We start from the raw sequence: 13,603 nt of genomic DNA on the forward strand, positions 1-13,603 counted from the left end.
AACAAAGAGATCTGTTTTATATTGTTTCAAAGTACATGAAGTACATGTTCTTACTAACTTGAATATCAGGGTAAGAATTACCCAGGAAGAGTTGAAACGTTCAGTGTATTCCTTTACTAATACATTCTCATGTGCACAAATTATAGAGTTGTCCCAGTGCAGAAGTTGTTGGGTTTTTTTGTTTTTGTTTTTGCTAGTCCTAGGGCTTGAACTCAGGGCCTGGGCACAGTCCCTGAGCTGCTTTTGCACAAAGTTAGCACTCTACCACTTGAGCCACAGCTTCTTTTGCTCAAGGCTAACACTCCACCACCTGAACCACAGCTCTACTTCTGGCCATTTCAGTTTATGTGGTACTGAGGTATCGAACCCAGGGCTTCATGCATGGTAGGCAAGCACTCTACCACTAAGCCACATTCCCAGCCCCTGAACTTCTTTTGCTCAAGGCTAGCACTCTACCACTTGAGCCATAATACCACCTCCAGCCTTTTCTGTTTATCTAGTTCTGAGGAATCGAACCCAGGGCCTCATGCATCCTAGGCAAGTGCTCTACCGCTAAGCCATACTCACAGTCCTATAACCGCAAGGTTATATATTTTTTTAATTCTTAAAAAAAATTTTTTTTGCTTGGTACCTGTGACTCACACCTGAATACTCAGGAGGCTGAGATCTGAGGATTGAAGTTTGAAGCTAACTGGGACTTTGAGGCTCTTTTCTCCAATTAAGCACCAAAAATTCTAAGTAGAGTTGTGGCTTAAGTTATAGACTGCAAAAAAGCTCAGTGTCCAGGCCCTGAATTCAAGCCCCAAGACTGACACCAAAAAAAGAAATCTTTAAATAGCTGTCCAAAGGGGCTTCAGTTCAACATAGCAGTTTACGGGTATAATGCATTTTGTTTATCCCTTTTATCATTTTTCCCCATATGTTCTAACCCCACCCAATCCTTCAACTTAACCCAGAAGGTTAAGGATAAAATATAGACTTTTATCTATAATAAACTACCAAAAGAGTCAAAGTGGAATGTGAGCAAGTGATAGAGTGCTAGCTTTGAGCCAATTCAGGGACAGTGCCCAGGCCTTGGGTTCAAGAACTAGGATCAGAACACACACACACACACACACACACCCTCAATAAAACAAACACACACACACACACACACTACCCTCAATAAAACAAAGCCAAACTTTAAGAGCTGCTGAGATGATGGGAAAAGAAGCATAGGGAAGCCAAAATATAGCAGAGCTTGTCAGGACTCCATGGCGTTATAGTACTCGGGTTCAAATCATGATTCTGCCACTACATAGCTTTGTTGGATAGGTTAAATAACTGATATAATATTACAAAGCTAGCACTCTATCACTTGCTCACATTCCACTTTGACTCTTTTGGTAGTTTATTATAGATAAAAGTCTTACAGACTACTTCCTGGGATGGCTTCGAACCACCACTCTCAGGTCTCAGCCTCCTGAGTAGCTAGGATTACAGACTTGAGCCACTGGTGTCTAGCTGTTGTTTTTTCCTTTTATTTTGCCCTTTGATCATACTAAAGATTAAACTCTGGGCCTTCTGCTTATTTTATCAATTAAAACACACCTCTAACCCTTTTTTCTTTTTGGGAAGAGTGAGGACACAGCAGGAGCTTTAAAAAAGCAGATGAAATGGGGCTGGGGATATAGCCTAGTGGCAAGAGTGCCCGCCTCGGATACACGAGGCCCTAGGTTCGATTCCCCAGCACCACATATACAGAAAACGGCCAGAAGCGGCACTGTGGCTCAAGTGGCAGAGTGCTAGCCTTGAGCTGGAAGAAGCCAGGGACAGTGCTCAGGCCCTGAGTCCAAGGCCCAGGACTGGCAAAAAAAAAAAAAAAAAAAAAAAGCAGATGAAATATAAACAAAACACACAAAATTAAAACAACAACAGCAACTCCATTTTGGCTTCTGGGGTGTCATCCTGGAAGATCCCCTCCCTGGGGATCCTCTGCTATGGCACCAACATGTCCAGGTGAGAGAGGCTGCACAGAGCAACTGTGGCCACTAAACAAAGGAGATTGAGCCTGGAGAATGGAGTCTGAAGTGGCGGGCAGATGATAGCCTTCAGGGACAAAGGCCTGTGCAAGATTCTTCTCAGTACCATTTCAGTATTGTCAGTAGCTGGGCTTAGTGGCTTAATTGGGATCTTAAATCTATTTGAATCACCATAGCTGTCTTGGTATTATCCTTGCTAGGTGCTATGATGTGAGTCCAGGGTTATCTTGTATATTTCCTGCCAGATTTGAAAGCAGAACTTTCTGAAGAAGTCTAACTCCATTGGGCCTACAATGTAAAACTATTTTATTTGGACACTCTGGGGACTTACCTATTAGCACATATGTAAAATGTCTTTAAGATAAATCCTGGTCTATAAAGATTAACTTAAATGATTGCCACTTTCTCTATTCCATTAAAAAAAACAAACACCCTCATTACTGTATCACTAAGTTTATATTAAGAAGACATTTCAAGCCTCAGAAGAAATTTAAAACTTAGCTGTCACCAGATGGGGAAGGAAGAGGGTAAACAAAAGTCTACTAAGAGATGCTATTTCAAATGGATGCCTTCTGCAGATGGAAGGTAAGCTTGCTTTTAAATCTCAAAACTTGTATTTGGATCCAAGGTACACCTGGCTGCTCAAGAACTTCAATGTATTAAACACAGGCCTTTTAAAAAAATAGTGATTTTTTGGGCTGGGGATATGGCCTAGTGGCAAGAGTGCCTGCCTCATATACATGAGGCCCTGGGTTCAATTCCCCAGCACCACATATATGGAAAACGGCCGGAAGGGGCGCTGTGGCTCAAGTGGCAGAGTGCTAGCCTTGAGCAAAAAGAAGCCAGGGACAGTGCTCAGGCCCTGAGTCCAAGACCCAGGATTGGCCAAAAAAACAAAAACAAAAAACAAAAAAATAGTGATTTTTTAATTTATAACTATTGCAACCATTTTCTGAACAGTCAATTTGCTGAGTTCTGAAGATCACAGTTCCAAGTCATCCCAGGCAGAAAAGTCTGTGAGACTCTTCTCTCCAATTAACCACATAAAAATCCCTAAGTTGTGCTATATCTCAGTGATAAAATGCTAGTCTTGAGCAAAAGGAGCTCAGGGACAGTGCTCAGGCCCAAAGTTCAAGCCTCATAGAATTAGAAAGTTGAAAAGAAACTGAAATCTGCTTGATCTGATATAAGATTGTTCCATTCTAGGAAAAAATTACATTTTAAAGCAAGATGGAACCTTATTTCAGTGCAATGATGTTCAAGGTTTTGTTGACCACCCTACAGGGCCAGGGTACAATATATTTATTATTGCCACCCACATACAGAGGTTTTGTGATATACTTTGTTCTTATATGTATTTGGATATTTCATTCTAATTCACTTTTCAAAAAATGTGGTAGCAATCCATCAATGTTACCATCCATTAAACTCTGGTTGATGGAAGGATAGAGGGACTAGAGAAGTAGAATAAGTAAGTGTTTTCTTTCCTCTGGAACTCAAAGAATTAGAAAATTAGCTAGGTATGGTGATACATCCTAGTAGCTGCTGCAATTATGCAATTTTCTGTATGGACTATCTTTTTTTGTTTGTTTGTTTGTTGCCAGACCTGGGGCTTGTACTCAGGGCCTGAGCACAGTCCCTGGCTTCTTTTTGCTCAAAGCTAGCACTCTACCACTTGAGCCACAGTGCCACTTCCATCTTTTTCTATATATGTGGTGCTGAGGAATCGAGCCCAGGACTTCAAGTATATGAGGCGAGCACTTTACCACTAGGCCATATTCCCAACCCTGTTTCTGAGATTATTATGCTCAAGGCTAGTGCTCAACCACTTGAGCCACAGTACCATTTCTGGCTTTTTTTGGTGGTTTATTAGAGACTAGTTTCATGAACTTTCCTGCCCAAGCTGGCTTTGAAATGCAATCCTCAGACCTCAGCCTTCTGAGTAGCTAGTATTACAGGTTGTGAGCCACCAGAGCCTGGCTTGGAATATACCTTCTAGAAGACCATAATGTTCTAAGAACTTGATCTGGTATCAAGATAAAATTGCATACACTCAGTCATCTATGTAACAAGCACACTTAGTACTACCTTGTCCCAAGCCCTGGGCTTGGGGCACTATGGACACAAAAATGAAGTGAGGAGAAATCTGTGCTCAAAAATCTTTTCTCATGTACCAAGCAACACCTATGGTTACTGGAATGACCGGCATACTTAAAAACCTACCAAGGGTTTTTCTCCACGATCTCTTGCCAATGACTTTTCACAAAGACACAGTATCAAGTGATTCCTAGCCAAGAAACAAAGGCAAAATTGTCCCCCTTGGATTCAGATTGGCACTGGTAATAAATCAGGTACAACTCCAAGATGAGACATTGAAGGACCATTCTCAATTGAAATGGAATTGCCCTTAAAATGGCATATGCTATATCAAGGTCAATGTCTTCTTACTCTATTCCGGATATGTGTCAGCACTCTAAGGAGTTGGACATGTTATATTGTGAATTGGATATTTCTTGTTCCTTAGGTTGGTTCAATAAGAAATAATGTGAAACTTTTTGAAAACAAAATCTGGGTTGGATCAAAATTACTTTCCAACATTTATTTTCTGAAAGCTTTATTTTGTAAAATGTTATTGATAAAATGTTAAGGCTTGTGGATAAACACTGTGCACTTTGTTCTTGTCTTGATTATGTTGTGTTCACTGGATAATTTAAGGTTCATCCTTTAATTTAAAAGCCTTATCTCTTGGGCTGGGGATATAGCCTAGTGGCAAGAGTGCCTGCTTCGGATACACGAGGCCCTAGGTTTGATTCCCCAGCACCACATATACAGAAAACGGCCAGAAGCGGCGCTGTGGCTCAAGTGGCAGAGTGCTAGCCTTGAGCGGGAAGAAGCCAGGGACAGTGCTCAGGCCCTGAGTCCAAGGCCCAGGACTGGCCAAAAAAAAAAAAAAAAAAAAAAAAAAGAAGTAAAAGCCTTATCTTTTTCTCCAGTGAAAAATAATAAAATCTCTTCCTGTTTATCTTAGTACATACCACTTGCTGATGAACAAGAAAGATTAAAACAACCAGAAGACTTCAAATAACAGGAATACTATCATATCCTCAAAAAAAAGTACATGATGATTTGGAGATTGTAATTACATGAATATGATCTGACTTGATACTGGAATGATTCAGCCTTATCACTTCCACACTGTGATTCTTTTAAGCCATGTCAGAACAACTCAATAGGAATAGAAAAGGAGTAAGCACTACTAACACATAGTCACAAGACATAGGTGTACATGACTATAATCCTAACATTCACAAAGCAGAGGCAGGAGGACCTCATTTCAATGCTAGTCTGAGTTAAATAACCAGATATTTAATATAAAAAAATGACAGGGGGTGCGAATGTTCATGCCTGTAATGCTAGCTACTTAGGAGGCTGAGATCTGAGAATAGCAATTTGAAGCCTACTCATGCAGGAAAATCTGTGAGACTGGTATCTCTAATAAACTACTCAGAAAAGGCTAGAAGTGGCACTGTGATTCAAGTGGTAGAGTGCTGACCTTGAGCAAAAAAGATCTTAGGAACAGCACCCACAGCACCCAGGCCCAGGGTTCGAGCATCCAGACAGCAAAAAAAAAAAAAAAAAAAAAAAGACTAAAAGCTGTGTGTGTGTGTGTGTGTGTGTGTGTGTGTGTGTGTGTGTGTCGGTCTTGGAGCCCATTTCCACTTCTGGGTTTCCCGAGGTTAATTGGAGATCAGAATCTCAGAGACTTTCCTGCTCAAGCTGGCTTTGACCCAAGATCCTCAGATCTCAGCCTCCTGAGTAGCTAAGATTAAGTGGTGCTGTGGTTCAAGTGGTAGAGCCTTGAGCTGAAGAGCTCAGGGACAGCACCCAGGCCCAGAGTTCAAGCCACATGACTGACCAAAAAAACAAAAACAAAACGACAACAACAAAGAAAACCCAATGATCTGAGTAGCTAGGATTACATTCTTTTTTTTTTTTTTTTTTTTTTTTTTTTTTGCCAGTCCTGGGGCCTGAACTCAGGGCCTGAGCACTGTCCCTGGCTTCTTTTTACTCAGGCTAGCACTCATGAGGTGCTGAGGAATCGGACCTAGGGCCTCATGTATATGAGGCAAGCACTCTTGCCACTAGGCCATATTCCCAGCCCCCGCCCCGCCCCCCCCCCCCCCCCCCCGCCCCGGCCCCAGGACTTTTTTAAGAGCTAAGAAATCTATTCCTAGAAGATACATAGCCTTTCCACTGCTCATTTGGCTATGTCTGAGTCACAGGTGTAGCACTGGCCCTGTCAAGGGTAATAAAAACAGCCCTGATTAGCTTATCTCATTGGCTACCCTCCTCAGATGCATTAGATATTGGGGCTTTGTGGGCCTCGAAAAAAGGTAGAAATGACTTAAAGGTAGAATACAAATAGGGAAGGTTGTGGCCAATTGGTGTAGGCAATTCCAAATGGAAGTGGGCCGCCTGAGGGGTAATTAGACCTGTGGCTCCTATGGTTTGTCAGCTTCTCTTTTGTAGTATCTTGCCATTTGCTGCCACCTGGTGCAGGGATATTTCTTTTTGCCACTACCATGGACCAGCCTCAACTGTTTTCTTGTTATATAGGCTTGCGTTTTTCCTTCCTTCCTTCCTTCCTTCCTTCCTTCCTTCCTTCCTTCCTTCCTTCCTTCCTTCCTTCCTTCCTTCCTTTTTGTTGTTGTTCACAGGGCTTAAACTGGATGCTGTCCCTGAGCTCTTTTTGCTCAAGGCTAGCATTCTACCACTTTGAGCCACAGCACCACTTCTGGTTTCCTGGTACTTAATTGGAGATAAGAGTCTCATGGACGTTTGTGCCCAGGCTGGCTACAAACCTCAATCCTCAGATCTTAGCCTCCTGAGTAGCAGGATTACAGATATAAGCCACCAGCACCTGGCAAGCAATTAATCTTAAAAATAGGGGAGAAGCTGGGCAGTACCAGTGGCTCATGCTTGTAATCTTAGCTTCACAGGGTGCTAAAACCTAGAGGATTTAAGATTCAAAGGCAGCCCAGACAGAAAAATCTGCTTTCAAAAAAAATTCTGCAAGTTTATTATCTTCAGTTAACCAGCAAAATTCTGGAATGGAGACTGACTCAAGTGGTAGAACTCCAGCTGTGAATAAGAAAGCCCAGTGAGAGTATAAGGCCTAAGTGTAAGCCCAAGTACTGGTGTGTGCTTGCACACACACACACACACACACACACACACACACACACACGAAAAAGAATAAGTAGACCTGGGAAGATCTCTCTCTGCCATACTCCAACTCCCATATCCCCATTGGTGTGTGCGTGTGTGTGTCCTTGGGCTTGAACTCAGGGCCTGAGTGCTATTCCTGAGGGTTTTTTGTTTTTTGTTTTTTGGCCAGTCCTGGGGCTTGGACTCAGGGCCTGAGCACTGTCCCTGGCTTCTTTTTTGCTCAAGGCTAGCACTCTGCCACTTGAGCCACAGCACCACTTCTGGCCGTTTTCTGTATATGTGGTGCTGGGGAATTGAACCCAGGGCCTCATGTACACGAGGCAAGCACTCTTGCCACTAGGCCATATCCCCAGCCCCTCCTGAGGGTTTTTTTGTTCAAGGCTAGCAATCTACCACTTGAACCACAAGCCCCACTACTGGCTTTTGGTGGTTATGGAGATAAGAGTCTCAGATATTCCTACCAGGGTTGGCTTTGAACCACAATCCTCAGATCTCAGCCTCTGGAGAAGTTAGGATTATGGACGTGAGTCAATGGTACCTGGAAGTCACAGCCCTTTTGAGCAGAGCTTTCCTTTTGCAAGGACCAAGCAGCAGGACATGCTCTTACCTTCCCATTGCTGCCCTCCTCCTCCTCCTCCTCCTCCCCCTCCTCCTCCTTCTTCTCCTTCCCCTCCTCCTTCCCCTTCTCCTCCTTCTAGAAGCCTGTCTTCTTTTCAGCCTGACATTGCCAGTATGTAACATTTTAGCCCTTTATTAAAAATAACAGTGCTGGGCTGGGAATATGCCTAGTGGTAGAGTACTTGCCTCACATATATGAAGCCCTGGGTTCGATTCCTCAGTACCACATATATAGAAAAAGCCAGAAGTGGTGCTATGGCTCAAGTAGAGTGCTAGCCTTGAGCAAAAAGAAGCCAGGGACAGTGCTCAGGCCCTGAGTTCAGGCCCCAGGACTGGCAAAAAAACCCCAAGAAAACAGTTCTTTAGCTGAATGTCAGTGGATCACACTTATAACCCTAGTTACTTAGGCTGAGACCTGAGAATCATGGATGGAAACCAACCTGGGCAGGAAAGTCTGTGAAATGAAACTGTTGTCTCCAATTAACTACCAAAAAAGCTGGAAGTGGAGTTCAAGTGGTAGAATGGCTAGCCTTAAGCACAAAAGCTTAGAACAGCACCCAGGCCCTGAGTTCAGGGCCCAGGGTCAGCACGAAAACAAAGCAGTTTTATTTTTAAATAAAGTGATACATACACATAGTAAAACTACAAATATTTAGGTATAAAATTTAAAAATCTATTTTTCTCCCTTATCCAATCCCGACCTTTCCTTTTCTTCCTATTCCAAAAGGTGACCACTGTTAACACGGATATCTGTGATGCTTCCTTTAATGTTTCAGCTTGGTCAGACCAAATCATTTGGCCAAATGCTCCAGATATTGATGTGCAGGCATTTTTTAGATATGAGAGATATTTATAATCAATAGACTTTGAGTACAATAAATTATCATCATACTAAGATAAGAGTGTGATAAGAATCTCACAGACTTTCTTGGTTGGTTTCAAACTGTGATCCTCAGAGCTCAGTCTCCTGAGTAGTATTACAGGCATGAGCCACCAGTATCAGGCTTGCAGTGATTCATAAAACCTGGCAGAAGCCATCATTGGAGGCAGCTGACCTCCAAAGGGCAGCTGCTCCAGAAGTCTGACAGTGAAGGAGCTTAGTGGAAGAGCCTCCTACCGAGGCATATAGCAGAAGTGCCATAACAAGTCGCTGGGAGTCTACATTTTGGGGCATGGCAGTTTTCTGCAGATCTGACACTGGGAAGAATTGTGTATAGCCTGAGGCTAGGGCCATAGGAACCCTTGAGTTCAAGGCCTATGAATTTCTTGCTGTCTAGTGTCCCGACCCGCAGGACATCAACAGGGGAGACCACCTACGAGAGAGAATGAAGGGAAAGGGAGACGCAAAGAGGACAGCAAGACAAATGGGAGTCTGTTCAAGCTGCCAATTTATTTTGATTTTTCACACACTTATATACTCTTAAAGCAGGAGGGGGCAATCTTGGAGCAGGAGGGGGCAGTTCTTCAGCACCTGTAGGAAGTTGGCTTGGGGTAGCAGGACCTTGGCAGGGTGAAAAGGTTACTGGTCATGCTATAGGGGAGAGTTGCTAAGTGACCTGACCACAAAATGTTCCTATACACTGGGTCCTACCTGGGTTGCTAAGAGACTTGACTGTAGGACGTTCTGGTAGGTTTATTCTCAAGAATTATCTATTATTATTGCTCTATGAACTGGGCCATCTAGTGCAACCAAGGTGGTGCTGAATCAATGGTTGGTTTCTTAGCATGTTTTCTATGGTGGCTTCTAGCCAGAGGCTCAATAGCATGTTTTCTATGGTGGCTTCCAGCCAGAGGCTCAAGTCAGGGTCTCGGTCCCTGACAGTCTAGAGCCTGCCTCCTCCTGCCCATATGTGCTTATTACTAAAGGAAATACAGCCCTCAAATAAGAATGTGATTTCTTCAGTCTCCCTGGAGCGCGGGGAGGAGAAGAGAGGATAGAGGAGAAGGAGGGAGGAAGGGAGGGAGGGACAGAGGGAGGAAGGGAGAGAGAGAGAGAGAGAGAGAGAAAGAGAGAGCAATAAATATTATTTTTGCTATACTGAAGATTGAATCTGGGACCGCTTATTTGCTAGGCAAGTATTCTACCACTTGAACCATATCCCTGATCTTTTTACACTCAGGCCAAGCCTAGACCGCAGTCCAGCCATCACACCTAGATTTTATTGCTTGACTTAAAAAAAAAAAAAAACTTTTGGCCCAAGTTGGCCTTGAACTTTGATCTTCCCAATCTCTCTAATACTTACCTCCTGAGTAGCTATGATTACAGATATAAGTAATAGCTCCAGCTAGTTTAATTTTTACTAGTTATTTTGAAATACTACAGGAAGCTCAAAAATAGTACAGAAAGGACTTTAAGTTTGTGACTATATTCAAACACATATTATATATATTATATATATTTTATATATTATATATAAATATATATATTTATTATATATTATATATTATATAATAATATATTATATAATAATAATTATATAATTATTATAATTATATAATATAATTATATAATAATATATTATATATTATACATATTTTATATATTATATATAAATATATATTATAGTATATAATATTAATATAATATATAATATTAACATAATATATAATATTATAATATATAATATAATATATATAATATATAATAATATATAAATATATTTTATATATATATATTTTTGCCAATCCTGGACTCAGGGCCTGAGCACTGTCCCTGGCTTCTTTTTGCTCAAGGCTAGCACTCTGCCACTTGAGCCACAGCGCCACCTCTGGCCACTTTCTATATATGTGGTGCTGAGGAATCGAACCCAGGGCTTCATGTATACAAGGCAAGTACTCTTGCCACTAGGCCATATTCCCAGCCACCATTCTGTAAGTTAATGTCAGTTGACTATCAGTTCCAAGAAAATTACTTGTAAACTATATTATTATAGTTGTTATTGTTACTACTCTATAGTATTTTTCCATTTTAATTACTTTCACAAACTCTGTTTCAGTGCCTAGGCTCTAAGTTCAAGCATGCATATGCACATGCGTGTGCACACACACACACTTGGACACTAAGTATTTAGAGATTGGCCCTTTTACCCTTTTATAATTTGTTAGTTAGAACAACAGATGTCATTAACATATATCTAAAACAATAAATGATATGACATCAGAATACAAGTGTTGGGCAGAACATTGTAAACAGGGACTATCCCATACAACTGGAGCTCTAGAGGCTTTATCTATAGAAATGACTTTTCTTGCTCTAGCAATCCTGGAGATCAACAGTGCTCATTGTCAAACTCATGAAGCTTCAATTCTGTTTGTGAAGAACAATAATAACAAAGGTAATTCTCTGAGTTTGGCCATGGGTATTCTGAATTTGGACATTGTTTCCATTTGAGAATCAGAATCTACACACCTTAGTAGTATTGAAGAGGCCTAAGGAATTAGTATGAAGAACAGGAAACATTGACTAGGAGTTTTTTTTTCTACTCTAAACCTGACTGTCACACTCCCTAACGGGGTGCAGAACCTGACTATCACACTCCCTAATATGGTGCAGGAAGTCTGGTAGAGAAAGGGAGAGGCCATTTCAGTCTCCTGAGAAGAAACAAGCCTGTAGTAAATATCCAAATTGAAGATTAATTTGTAGTCATAAACTTTACTATGGCAACCCGAGGACTGAGGAAGAATGAACAAGACCACCTCTGTTTCCAGACTTCTTGGCTGGCCGTTTTTTTTTTTTTTTTTTTTTTTTGGCCAGTCCTGGGCCTTGGACTCAGGGCCTGAACACTGTCCCTGGCTTCTTCCCGCTCAAGGCTAGCACTCTGCCACTTGAGCCACAGCGCCGCTTCTGGCCGTTTTCTGTATATGTGGTGCTGGGGAATCGAACCTAGGGCCTCGTGTATCCGAGGCAGGCACTCTTGCCACTAGGCTATATCCCCAGCCCTTGGCTGGCCGTTTTGGTCATGGAGTCTTCCTACCCCATTCTGTTCTGGTGGCCTTTGCTCTTTGTACCCTGTACAGCAGTAAGACTTCTGTTCATACCAGTTTGACATTGATGGCATTTATAATGCTCTTTGAGAATTTTAAAGGCACAACTTATATCTTCTTGACATTACTTCCCTTGATTTTTCACGATGCTGCTTTATACTGTGTGTGTGTGTGTGTGTGTGTGTGTGTGTGTGTGTGTGTGTGTGAATCCCGGGGCTGAACTGGGCCTGGCCACTGTCCCTGAGCTTCTTTTGCTCAAGGCTAGTGCTATACCACTGGAGACATAGTTCCACTTCCCACTTTTTTGTTGTTGTAGTTTAGTGGAGATAAGAGTCTTACTGATTTTCTGCCCAGCCTAGCTTGGAAACATGATTCTCAGATCTCAGATCTCAGCCCCCTGATGAGTAGCTAGGATAAGAGGTACAAGCCACTGGTACCTGGTTTACACACACACACACACACACACACACACACACACACACACACACTGTAGTTTAAGAGTGAAGTAACTACCATAGTAAAATTGACTTTCTGGGCTGGGAATGCAGCTTAGCCATAGAGTGCTTGCTAGCATGCAATGAATCCATCAGTTCGATTCCCCAGCACCACATATATAGAAAATGGCCAGAAGTGGTGCTGTGGCTCAAGTGGTAGTGTGCTAGCCTTGAGCAAAAAGAAGGGGGTGGGGGTGGGGAAACAGTGCTCAGGCCCTGAGTCCCAAGCCCCAGGAAAGGCAAAAACAAACCAAAAAGTTGACTTGTTAATCTGACCTTTGTTTTTGTTTAGGCAGTAAAATGCAGAGTGGAATCTTAGGAGAATTGGATGCAATAATGCATCCCTGCAAATGGCTTTAAAGTATTATGCACAGCTGAAATGTAGTGCAGTGGTAGAAAACTTGCCTGACAAAGTTTTTGAGTTCCCTAGACTATGGGGAGGAAAGGAGGTATTTTTCAAATACTGACCAAAAAGAAGGAAGTCTCATCCTTCTCCCACCAAGTCCTTGGAGATGTGGAAGTGCAGGTGTTGAGGACCACCCTGGTGTGGACATTATTTCTGCTTAGGCCAGACTGACTTGGACCTAGGAGAAATCATTCCTGCAACTAACTGAAGGCACCTTCAGGCTTTGATTTCCTTCTAGCTTTGAATTCCTTCTACCAGGGTCAGTGGAGACACGCCCTCCTTCTCTTTCCTTTTTTGTTTTTATTATTTGATTCCATTTACCTTAAGAAAAACTTTAAAATTAGCATCAGTTATACAAGGGCGTTAACTCTTAAAACTCAAGGATCATGAATGGAGAGGAGTAAGAGGAGAATGGTCACATCCTAAATAGAGTCACTTTATCTCACCCTTTCAAAATTAATCAGAGCCAGGGGATCAAGAGATAGTAGCTTGTCCATTTAATGTCCATACCTGAATATAAGAACTAGCCGAACGGGCTGGGGATATGGCCTAGTAGCAAGAGTGCTTGCCTCATATACATGAGGCCCTGGGTTCAATTCCCCAGCACCACATATACAGAAAACGACCAGAAGTGGCACTGTGGCTCAAGTGGCAGAGTGCTAGCCTTGAGTGGGAAGAAGCCAGGGACAGTGCTCAGGCCCGGAGTCCAAGCCCCAGGACTGCAAAAAAAAAAAAAAGAACTAGCTGAACTAGCTAAGTCATCCAATTTTTAATTTTGTGCCCTAAATACTTCCTTGTGCCTTAATATATATGTATATATATAATTATTATTTTTTTTTGTTCAGCCCCTG

The sequence above is a fragment of the Perognathus longimembris genome, chromosome 11 (assembly GCF_023159225.1).
Source record: "Perognathus longimembris pacificus isolate PPM17 chromosome 11, ASM2315922v1, whole genome shotgun sequence".
NCBI lineage: Eukaryota > Metazoa > Chordata > Mammalia > Rodentia > Heteromyidae > Perognathus > Perognathus longimembris.